General features: G+C 42.2%; 1 pseudogene; it reads left to right on the top strand.

Moving 5' to 3' along the window:
• Positions 1-5,841: 5,841 nt before the first annotated feature.
• Positions 5,842-10,053, top strand: LOC103161699 (annotated as a pseudogene).
• The last annotated feature ends 1,297 nt before the right edge of the window (positions 10,054-11,350 follow it).

The following is an 11,350-nucleotide window of genomic DNA, read 5'->3' as shown; positions in this document are numbered from 1 at the left end:
GTCAATCTGATGGAGGCATTTTCTCAGATGAGGTTTCCTCTTCCCAGATGACTTTTTGTCAACCTGCACAAAAGTGGCAAAAGTGTTGTGCAACAACGTGTAAAACACAATCATAGGCAAAGCAATATTTTTGCCTTACTTGAACGTATATGCAGTCTTTCCTTTATAAGTCTCCTACTCACACCACTTAAACAGTCACAATGGGGAGTGCCTGAAATTCATGGTGATCATTATGCCTCATCCTCCAGATGCTGAGTTTGCAATGATGAGCCACGACATCCAGACGACAGTCTTTCATCGTGTATTTATAACATAGCTGCCAGACACTGAGAACTACTGAAATGTGAGGAAGGCAGAAAAGTTCTTACTTTCTTAAAACGCTCACCATAAGGAAATATGGAAGAAGCAAAGAGTGAGTGCAGTAAAACTGAAGATAGGCTTACCATATGACCCAGCTCTACCCTTTCTAACCTGTACCCAGAGGACTTCACCACCCAACTTGCACATTCAAGTAACAGAAGCTCTATGCACAATAACAAAGAAATGGGGTCAGCCTAACTGTCCATCAAAGGAAGAGTGAATAACAAAAATGTTACACAAAGACACAATAGAATTTTACCAATCCATGTAGAAAAATGAATTTTCAGAAAAATTCACAGATCTGGAAATTATTGTATTAAGTGAAGTAGCCCCGACTCAGAAAAGCTAATACCACATATGGTCTCTCATTTGAAGATCCTAGATTTTACTTTATGGATTTTAATTTATACATGTATTTATACCTGTTATACATATCATTTTAAAATTTACATACATATGATATATATGTAAATGCTCATGTGTGTGTGAGCGGACCCAAGATTGTGTGTGTGTGTGTGTGTGTGTGTGTGTGTGTGTGTGATAGGTCATGAAAGTAGAAAGGGCAACAGAGGTTTTGTGAATTACATTGACATGAAAGCAGAAAGGGAAAACCAGGGCATAGAAATGTACAAGGGGAGGCTAAGAGATGCGAGGATGTTACTGAAGTTTGACTTAGTGCTTGCTTACTTGAAGAGCTAGTGTTTGCTGAGAATATTAGGAAATATCTGTATAAAGGGCCAAGACACTGTTCAGCAGGAAAAGTCACTTGCAATGCAAGTCTAACAACCCTAGTTTGATTCCCAAAACACATTAAAGGCACATGATGTGGCAAGCATCTGTAATCCTGCACTCCTCTCATGAGATGGGAGAGCTTCCCAGAAGCTCATGGGTCACCTAGCCTGTCATATACAGAGCAGCATAAACAAAAGAGACCTGTCTCAACAACGAGGAAGTAGAGAACTGTTTTAGTTGGGGTTTCTATTGTTGTGATGGATCATCAGGTCCAAAGCAACTTAGTGAGGAGTTTATTTCTCTTATACTTCCATGTCACAGTTCATTATTATTCTGTCACTGTTCTATCGCTGTTAAGAGGCACCATGCCAAGGCAGCTCTTATAAGAGAAATCATTTAATTGGGGGCTTGTTTAGAGGTTCAGAGGCTTAGTGCATTATCCTCATCCAGGTATCATGGCAGTAGGCATGGCACTGGAGAATCTGCTGAGTGCTATATCCTGATCCACAGGCAGCAAGAGGCAGCCTAGCCTGCAATGGGCTTTTGAAACCTCAAAACACACCCCCCCGACACATTTCTTCTAACAAGGCCACACCTACTCCAACAAACCCACACCTAATGCTTCTAATCCTTTAGAATAGTCCCACTCCCTGGTAACTACCTATTCAAATATGAGTCCATTATTATTGAAACCACCATAAGATCCAAGACAACCATAGCAGGAACTCAAACAGGGCAGGAACTCAGATGTGAAGTGTAAGTCTTGTAAGGGGCCATGGGCCCAAAACTATGCGGCTTAAAGCCCAACTTTGTAAGCCTTTTAATGACCTTTAAATTTGCGGCTTAAAGCCAGCTCTGTGAGCCTCCTGTAACCTGTAATTAGACACGGTTTGGCCAAGCGGAACTGCTCACTGCTTCTGTTCTGAAGAAGGGCCTGGGGCTTTTCTGTTAGCTGTTCCAAGGAAGACCACTAGATGTTCCGGCTGATAAGAATTTTCCAGCCCCAGCAAATACCAGATGTTCCTTCTGTTATTCCTCCCCCGTCTTACCCAATTTTTTTGTTGCAGGGCTATTTAAGCCCACTTTAAAGCCTTAGTAAATGAGACCTTGACATTGCATAGATGGACTCTTGTCTTTTCTTGCTCTGCTTGGTCTCCTTTCTTTCTCTCGCCCATGACTCTTTCAGGCATCCCCCCTTCGGACCCTGAATAACTGGACCCGCAGGATGGGTCAAGTCTAAACTGTGACTAGAGTCTGGAATGGGTGGAAGTGTCCTAAAATATATAATAGATATCTTAGTGAAACTCAGAAAACTCAAGTATAAAATTTATCTTAGAACATAGGATGGTATGAAATGTTTTTTTCCTATTTTTATTTCAAATTATTCAGAATGAAAGATTCAATAGACAGGTATTGGTGGCTCATTCTTTTAATATCAGCTCTTGGGGGGAGAAGCAGGACAATCTCTGAGTTTGAGGCCAGGCTGGTTGACACAGTGAGTTACAGGACATTCAGAGCTACACAAAGAAATTCTATCCAGTAAAACCAGCAAACAAACAAACAAAGAAGACAAGAGAGAGATAAAACACATTTGGGGAAAATGTGGGTTAAGTATAGGATTGAAGAAAAAGATAGTACTATTGACTCAACTGTTCTAGAACTTTTGCATAGACATGAGATTTCTCTCTCCTTGAACTACTGTGGTTCCATTCATATGCATTATGATCACAAGGGGCAATAGACCTGGCTTTGAAGATAAGTGAGGCTACAACTGTATTTTAGTATTCAATAATTTTTAAAGCATCCAAACTTTTCCACTTTGGTCATCACCAGTCTTTAAAAAACATTTTCAAATTCTTGTCTTCATCAAGACTAAGATGCATTCCCCAGGAAAAAATATTTTCAAATAAGTGACATATATTTTATGAACTGAAATTCCTTTCTTTGTGTGTGTGTGTGTGTGTGTGTATGTGTGTGTGTGTGTGTGTGTGTGTGTGTGTGTGTCTGTGTGTCTGTGTGTCTGTGTGTCTGTGTGTCTGTGTGTGCTTGCAAGTATATGGATGTACCCAACCACACAGATACGTAAATGTCTGGGAGATCAGAAGAGGATATCAGATGTCCATTTTTATCATCTCTCCAAGAAACAGGGTCTCTTGTTGCTCCTGGAAGTAGGCTGGCAGGAGCCCCAGTTAGCAGGCCCTTCCCCCCACACAGCACCACCACCACACACGTAGCTGGAATCACAGTCACATGGGCAGCTACACCCAGATGTTTTTGATGTTGGTGTTGGGACTGCTTTGTTTTTTGAAAGAGGGTCTCATGTAGCCGAGGCTGGCCTCAAACTCTTTATGTAGCTGAAGATGACCTTAACATCCTTTTGCTCAGGCCTCTACCTCTGAGGTGCTGGATATGACGTTATAGATCACCACTCCTGGCAGGAAAGTGCTTTTGAGGCCATCTAGCCCTACCAGACTTTCACACATATGCTGTCTGGAGTTTGCTACAAAACAAAATGATATTGAAGTTTTATATGGTTAAATAAAGCCCTAGTTCCATGCCTTTCCTTATATTTGTGCCATGTGCAATGTGACTTGAAACTCCTTCCATCAATTCACCACCCTTGAACATGGCTCATCCAGCAGAAAGTGCATGAGTACACAGAGCTGCACGGAAGGTCAAGTCTTGTTGTGTCTTCCAACTGTGTTCAATGGTCATGTAGACAAACTGACAAAACACAATGGAAACATGTGGTGTGTCTGTCAGTCAGTCCTCAGGTGACTACTCAAGATTCCATGGATGTCAGAGTCAGCCAGGGCAAAAGTCATCTGACTCGACCTGTGGAAATATTTAATCACATGCCAAAGCTGCAGCAATATATGAAGCTTCAGGATGTGAAGATGATTGTCATGCTGAATAAGGCACAAATGACAATAATATTTATAGTCATTTATCCCATTGTAGTTCTAATTTAATGTTAAAAAACTTCATGAGGTAAATCTAAAATGAGCATGCATCACTTGCTACTGATTTGCTTGCTCTGGTTAAAATGATTAGCGTTTTTAACATTTTTTAGATGTTCATATTGTGTTGTTGTTATAGACCAGGGTTATTTCTTCTGTGTACAGCAGTAACCACAATGGATTCCAATTTATAAAAGCATTATAATCCAACCAAGCAGCTTGATTATTTGCTAAGCAAGTGGTAAGTAATAGGAAAGTGTTTACATGCATGTAACAAACGGCCCTCAAGAGTCACATTTCACTTTGTGTGATAAAAAAATAGACATAGAATTAGATTCAGAATATATGCACTACAAAGCTCGTGGCCAAGACTGGACCTGCAGTGTGACTTCATTGAAAACAGAATTTCCTGCAGTCAGAAATAACCATAGGCCCCATCTTAGAGAACAGAATTAGGCGTTTTTTCTCTAAAGGTTTATTTTTATTTATATGTATTCCAAGTGCCTGAGGGTTCCCCAGGAGTATAGAAGAGGGTGTCAAATCCTGCAGAGTTACAGAGGGTTTGAGTTGCCATCATGGGTTCTGGGAACAGAACCTAAGTTCTCATCAACAGCAATTGCTCCATCCTCTAAAGTTGCATTTCTAAACAAGTATTTAAAATCTCCAGTGGACAAAGGAGAAAAGAAGGGTATCAGAAGAAAAGTGAAGATGAACAACTAGTCACATTCCTCTAGGCTGTCTCCAAAGACTATTATCCAGCAAAAGACTTCAAATTCCACCTCACACCCTCATTTATTTGCATTAGCTGAGTACAGCACAGGAAGCCATGCTCCCCTGCTGTTAGGATACATTGATGAAGAAATATGAAAAGAAAGATGTTGTAGAGGTGTTTACATTGTGTATGTGAATGCAATTCTTGACCAGTGTTAAAAAAACAACATTTCATCAATGTATTTAAATCATCCTTTATGACCCAAATAACTAATTGCAATATGGCAGTAATAAGCATATATTACTTTTAATGCATTAATCCTGAGATTGTTGCTGATGCATATTAAAAAAAGAATGAAAGTAGGCTAAAGAAATTCATGGCCAGCCAGGTAGTATTGGAGCAAGCCTTTAATCCCAGCACTCAGGGAGGCAGAGGCAGGCAGAGCTATGCAAGTTCGAGGCCAGCCTGGTCTATAGAGTGAGTTCCATGACAGGTAGGACTTGTTGCACAGAGAAACCCTGAATTGAAAAAACAAAAAAAATTCATGGCCACCAAGAGAGCTCCACAGAAGATGTGTAAAGGACTCCTTTAGCATGAGAGAAAGACAGCAAGTATCTTTTCTTTTTGTCCATTTGATTTCTTTGTATAAAGGTTGGGTCTAGAATGATCCAGATTCACTTAGGGTAACTGCCTGAAAAGGCCACACTGGTTCAAGGGTCACTTTCAGGGATTAAAGGCATGTGTCTTCCTACCTCAAAAGTCTGGACTAGAAGTGGATTCACCCACCTCACACCAAGCAAAACTTTCACAGCTATGACCTTCTGTAGGTGGAGGCTCTTGTTCTGCCAGGTGACACTGCCCAGAGAAACACATGGGAGAGTCACCATGTGATCCCGGCACGAGGGTGCCAATGGAAGACATCCTAAATAAGGCTTCATCCAGCTGCGAATTCGTGTGACCCCACCTTGCTGGTTTGCACTGCAGAGCAGATCCCAAGGCTGACACCTCTGTTTGTGCTACCAGCTCACCACCTGCGACTACAGATAGCTGAAACAGGTCCCCAAAGACACCAGAAGAATGCCCAGAGGCCGGTCCTTGTGGTCCTTGTCTGTGACTTCCTTGAGTGGGCTCCCTGTATGGTAAGCCAAAAGACTCCCTGTGGAAGACATACGGCTTTTTAAAGTTTCTTGGGAGGTAAGCAACAAAGTTGGGGGCATCTATACTGTGATTCAGAGCAAGGCCAAAACAACAGCAGATGAATGGGGAGAAAACCACTTTCTGATAGGTCTCTATTTTGAGCATAATATGAAGACTCAGGTAGAACAGTGTGAGCCCATCAATGATGCTGTCAGAAAATCCATGGATGCAATGAATAAACATGGCTGCCAGGTATATTTTGGAAGATGGCTGATAGAAGGGAGTCCATACGTGGTGCTTTTTGACATAAGCTCTTCAGCATGGAACCTGGACAGGTGGAAGGGTGACTTCTGGAAGGCATGTGGCGTTGGCATCCCTCATCACGACCGAGAAGCCAACGACATGCTCATATTTGGGTCTCTAAATTTGGGTCTCTAACTGTCTGGTTCTTAAAAGAGGCGACAGACCATGCAGACGGTAAACATGTCATTGCCCAATTCCATGAATGGCAGGCTGGAACTGGGCTAGTCCTTTCTCGTGCCAGGAAACTCCCCATCGCCACAATATTTACAACCCATGCCATGCTACTTGGGTGGTATCTCTGTGCAGCAAATATTGACTTCTACAACCAGCCTGAGAAGTTCAACATAGACAAAGAGGCCGGGGGAAAGGCAGTTGCCCTAAGTGAATCTGGATCATTCTAGACCCAACCTTTATACAAAGAAATCAAATGGACAAAGATTTATCACGGCTACTGCATGGAGCTGGCTTCGGTGCACTGCGCCCACATGTTCACCACGTGTCCAGAATCACAGCCATCGAGCCAGAGCACAAGCTGAAGCAGAAGCCTGATGTAGTGACTCCAAATGGCTTGAATGTTAAGAAGTTTTCTGCAATGCATGAATTTCAAAATCTCCATGTTATGTACAAGGCCAGAATCCAGGATTTTGTTCGAGGTCATTTCTATGGTCATTTGGATTTTGATCTTGAGAAGACGTTGCTCCTTTTCATCACTGGGAGGTATGAGTTCTCAAACAACGGAGCTGACATCTTCCTGGAATCCTTATCCAGGCTCAATTTCCTCCTGAGGGTGAGAAAGTGCTGGGGTGTGATGTGAGGACGCTCTGCTGAGGGGTGTGAAGAACCTGGCTTCAAGAGGAAATTTGATTTTGACATCTTAGAATGATAATCAGAAAAGGTGTTTGTCACCAAGTCTGATTTCCATCCCCAGAACTCACGGGATAGAAAGAGGGAAAGACTCGCAGAAACTTTCCTCTGAACACACACACACACACACACACACACACACACACACACAGAGAGAGAGAGAGAGAGAGAGAGAGAGAGAGAGAGAGGGAAGAGGAGGAGAGAAATGTTACAAAACACCTATTATGATCATGCCATTCTGGAAGTGACTCTGTTCAACTTACGTATTGGAGTTATACGTGTCACTCACACACAAAAATGATTTAAAGTACATTTTTAAATTAGAATTTCATAGAATACATACTATATGTTAGAAAAGTCATTTTAATAGTCCTTTTCCTTAATGGGAATTTGTTGAAAGACAGATACAGCAAAGTCAAGCAAACTAAAAGCCATATGTCATTTATTAGAAACTAGGTGTAAACTGTGAGGGCACACACCTTTAATGCCAGAATTCAAGAGGCAGCAGAATCTCTGAAATCGAGGCCAGCTTGGTCTACAGAGTTCCAGTACACCTAAGGCTACACAGAGAAACCCTGTCTTGAGAAGTCAAAAAATGAAAGAAAGGAAGGAAGAGAAAGGAAGGAAGGAAGCCAGATGTGGGTGATGATACAGTGTCCTGATGGGCACCCTTGGCATCACACGTAGCAACCCAAATCCAGGCATGCCTGGCTGTGGCCACCCTCCTGCATGTGAAACAGTTGAGTGTTACAGCACTAGTCTTCCTCAGAATAGGACAGATCTTACAAACACCCTCCCCCATTACCATCTACACCAGCTCCCCAAGTTAGACAGATCTCCAACTGTTCATCCCTGAAGGGTCCCACCACCTGGAAACATGAAGGGGTTCTACTCCCAATAATATAGCACCTTTGCTCAGAAAGAAGACCCTAAAAACAGATTTCGTATGAACTCAGCAGAGAAACACAGCCCCGGGAAGATGGCTATAGAAAATGGCGTCATGCCATAGCTGTTGATCAAAGTGATTGGTTTATATTCCAATGCCATCAAACTAAAATACAGAACAAATGACACAGAGTGTAAAAGTTGGGTGCCATTGAGACACTGAGATGCTGGGAGTCAGGGAAGTGGCTCAGTTGTTGAGAGCACATGCTTCTCCTTTGGAGCTGGGCTCCCAGCACCCACATGGTGGCTCACAATTCCTGCAGCTCAGGTTCAGTGCCCCCTCTGACCTCCTCAGGCTCTGTGCTCATGTGCACACACTCACACTTAATTTAAAACAGAGAAACATACTGAGTCAACCTAGATTTTTCTGAGCTCTGTATTATTGTCTCCAGTTTTTCTGGGATATGATTCTTTTTTCCCCCGCTCTGTTAGCAAAGATATTATACCATGTATGATGAATATTTCCTAAAACTGCATTACAAGAGAATGATTAATAATAATAATACCATCTGTAAAAAAAAGATTACAGTGAAAAGGATTACTCTACTGTAATCATTGTTCGTATTTCCAGGAACATATCCACAAAGCATACTTTGTAATATGCTCATAATTGTATCAAACATGCATCATGTTTAGGCTCATTATTATAACAAATCAATCCATACATTAAAAAAAAAAAGAAACACATGGATGCTGTATTTGTTATAAACCTGTTGGCCCATGGCTAGGGCTTCTTACTGGCTAGCTCTGTCTTACTTATTAATCCATTTCTGTTAATCTCAGTATTTCCACGTGGTTTTATCTTACCAGAGAAGGGTCTGCACCTGTTTCTCCTTTCTCTGCTACATGGTGTCCCACTCTGCCTTCCCTTTGCCAGCATTCTCCTGGTCTCCTAGTCCCGAGTATCTTCCCGCCTTTATTGGCTAAACAATGTTTTATTCATCAACCAATAAGAGAAACATATATACAGAAGAACATCCCTCATCAACCTCCGTTTCTGAATTGTAGCTCATTCCAAATGACAACCAAGAGCAGCTGTCAAAGGCTTCCAGCAGAAGGTGTGGTCCCTGTTAGATGTGGGTTTTCCCAGCTCAAACGACCAGGACAAAGGCACTTCTTCCCACTCAATGACCCAGATTTCAAGTGGATCTTCCCACTTCAACTTAAAAAAAAAACCTCACTCACCGGTTTGCTCCCCATCTTAGGGCTTCACTTAATTCCAGATGTGGTCAGGTTGACAACCAAAATAGTCATCACATGGGCTGAACAGACTTAAAAGCAGAAATCCCAAAGGTGGATAGCTCTGATCCTCTTTGGATAGAAGCAGGAATCTTCTTTGGTTCTGTCCTGGCCAGATTTCAGGAATGACAGAAGAGGCTCTGGTTTCTTATACCCAAGAGGAGATGCCTGCCCGCATGCTGTGCTTAAGGATGGAACTGACACTAGCATGTCTGCTGAAAGCTTTAGCATTGGACGCCTAGATCTTCTGGGCAGGATTACACTGTATCAATTCCGTAGTTTTAGTTCATAACTTAAATGACTTTTGGGTCTCTTCAGCAGGGAAATTTACAGTAGCCTTTGAGGCCATTGAAAATATCAGTGCTCTGTTGAACCCTCTTTCCTCCTGGCAAAAGAATGGAATCTGTTTCTTGTCCTGAGCAGGTACAACACAACATTGTGTTCTGTCCTAAGAGTCCTGCTGGGCCTGTCACTCACCTGGCCAAGACCCCACCCCTTAGGAAGGCTGATCCACCTAAAATCATGCTAAAGAGGTGGCAGGAGACAGTATTTCTCTACTGAGATAATGTCATTTTCCTTCCTTGATCTCCACTCTGTGTGGTCACCTGTGGAGCTGCAGCCAGGCAGTCTGTGCAGCTCACTGGCTTTTTTGAGCTCTAAATCAGAAGATCTGAGCTTCTCTGTGTTCTGATTCTCCTTCTCTTTAGGATGCTGGCTAAAGCTGGACTTTTCACTCCTTCTCTGAACCTGTCTGGCTTTTCCTCAGCACTGGTAGCGGTCAAACGACTCCTTGTTGAATGAACCTGGTGGTCCAACTCAACAGACTTTTCCTCCTCCTCTTCTCTGTGTCACTTTCCACCACAGCACACACTGTGGCTTCCCAGACAGATTACAGTTTGTCTCCCTTGTCATTTTCTCCCAAATTCTAACAATATTGTCCTTCAGTTCATTCCTGTTTATAATTAAATGGCTGTTTTTCATGGATTGGGCTATACCCCATCTGTAACCTTAACTACAAATGGTTCTGTACAGCTTCTTCCAAGAATGGCAATCATGTCTTTGTTTCCCAAAGTTGTTTACAACCATCTTGCAACACTAGCTTTGTTTTAAAAGGTTACATAACCACCTATTACTCCTTGTTGTTAATGACTACCTTGGTATGCCTACTTTGCAACCATGTCATGTCTGAGGTGACATTACTTACACTTTATTAAAGCATGCCTGAGGATTCAGAAAGCAAAGTCAGCCATAAACCATAAAAGCATGGCAAACACCTTTAACCCCAGCAGCCAGAAGCTAGGGGCTGGTGGTACACACCTTTAATCCTAGGACTAGGATTAATATGCAGACAGATCTCTCTGAGTCCAAAGCCACCCAGTTTAGTCCCAGCACTAGAGGAGTATAAAAGATAGAAGCAGGGTCTTCAGGATTCAGTAGGAGGCGTTCATTCTCCAGCCACACTGAAGATAAAAGCATTCAGTCTCCATCCACTCTGGGAGGTTATAGTCTGAGGCTTGGGAGAGAGAGCTCATGGAGACAGGATCAGCCCATTCTGCCTGAAAAGGAGGTAAGAAGTGGCCAGCTGCTTTGCTTCCCTGACGTTTCATCTTGAACCCCAGTATCTGTTTCTGGGTCGTTTATTTATTGTGTTACACATGTTTTTGTGTCAGGAGCCTGGATAGGACTGATGCATAAGCTTCTGTTCTGCTCCTGCAACCCCGCCTCTTTTGCTTATCAAGTCTCCCATTTGCAAACTCAATACCCCTGAGATTTACAAAAAACTCTTGTCTCCTCACCTCAAATGCTGACCTCAAACCCTATCTTAGGGGAGGGCAGCCCATGTACATGAATAAAAATGTTTCTTTTAATTCATTTGGTCATGAATATTTGGGTCAGTGGTCTTTTTCCTCCAATCTTTGGGATTAATGTGTACTGTAAATATTTAAAACTGCTAAATGCAAAGTAATTTCAACATGAAGTAGTTATTTATTTTAGAAAGAGTGTCAAAAAAAAAGAAATAGTGTCACATTGTTTATCTGAAATAAAATGGATTGAAAACAAGGAGGGGCTGAATGAAGTAAGAATAGAACACTGAGAA

This window comes from Cricetulus griseus, chromosome 8 (genome assembly GCF_003668045.3).
Source record: "Cricetulus griseus strain 17A/GY chromosome 8, alternate assembly CriGri-PICRH-1.0, whole genome shotgun sequence".
NCBI classification, from domain to species: Eukaryota; Metazoa; Chordata; class Mammalia; order Rodentia; family Cricetidae; genus Cricetulus; species Cricetulus griseus.
Note: the sequence above shows the minus strand (reverse complement) of the source record. Positions and strands in the feature narration are given on the sequence as shown.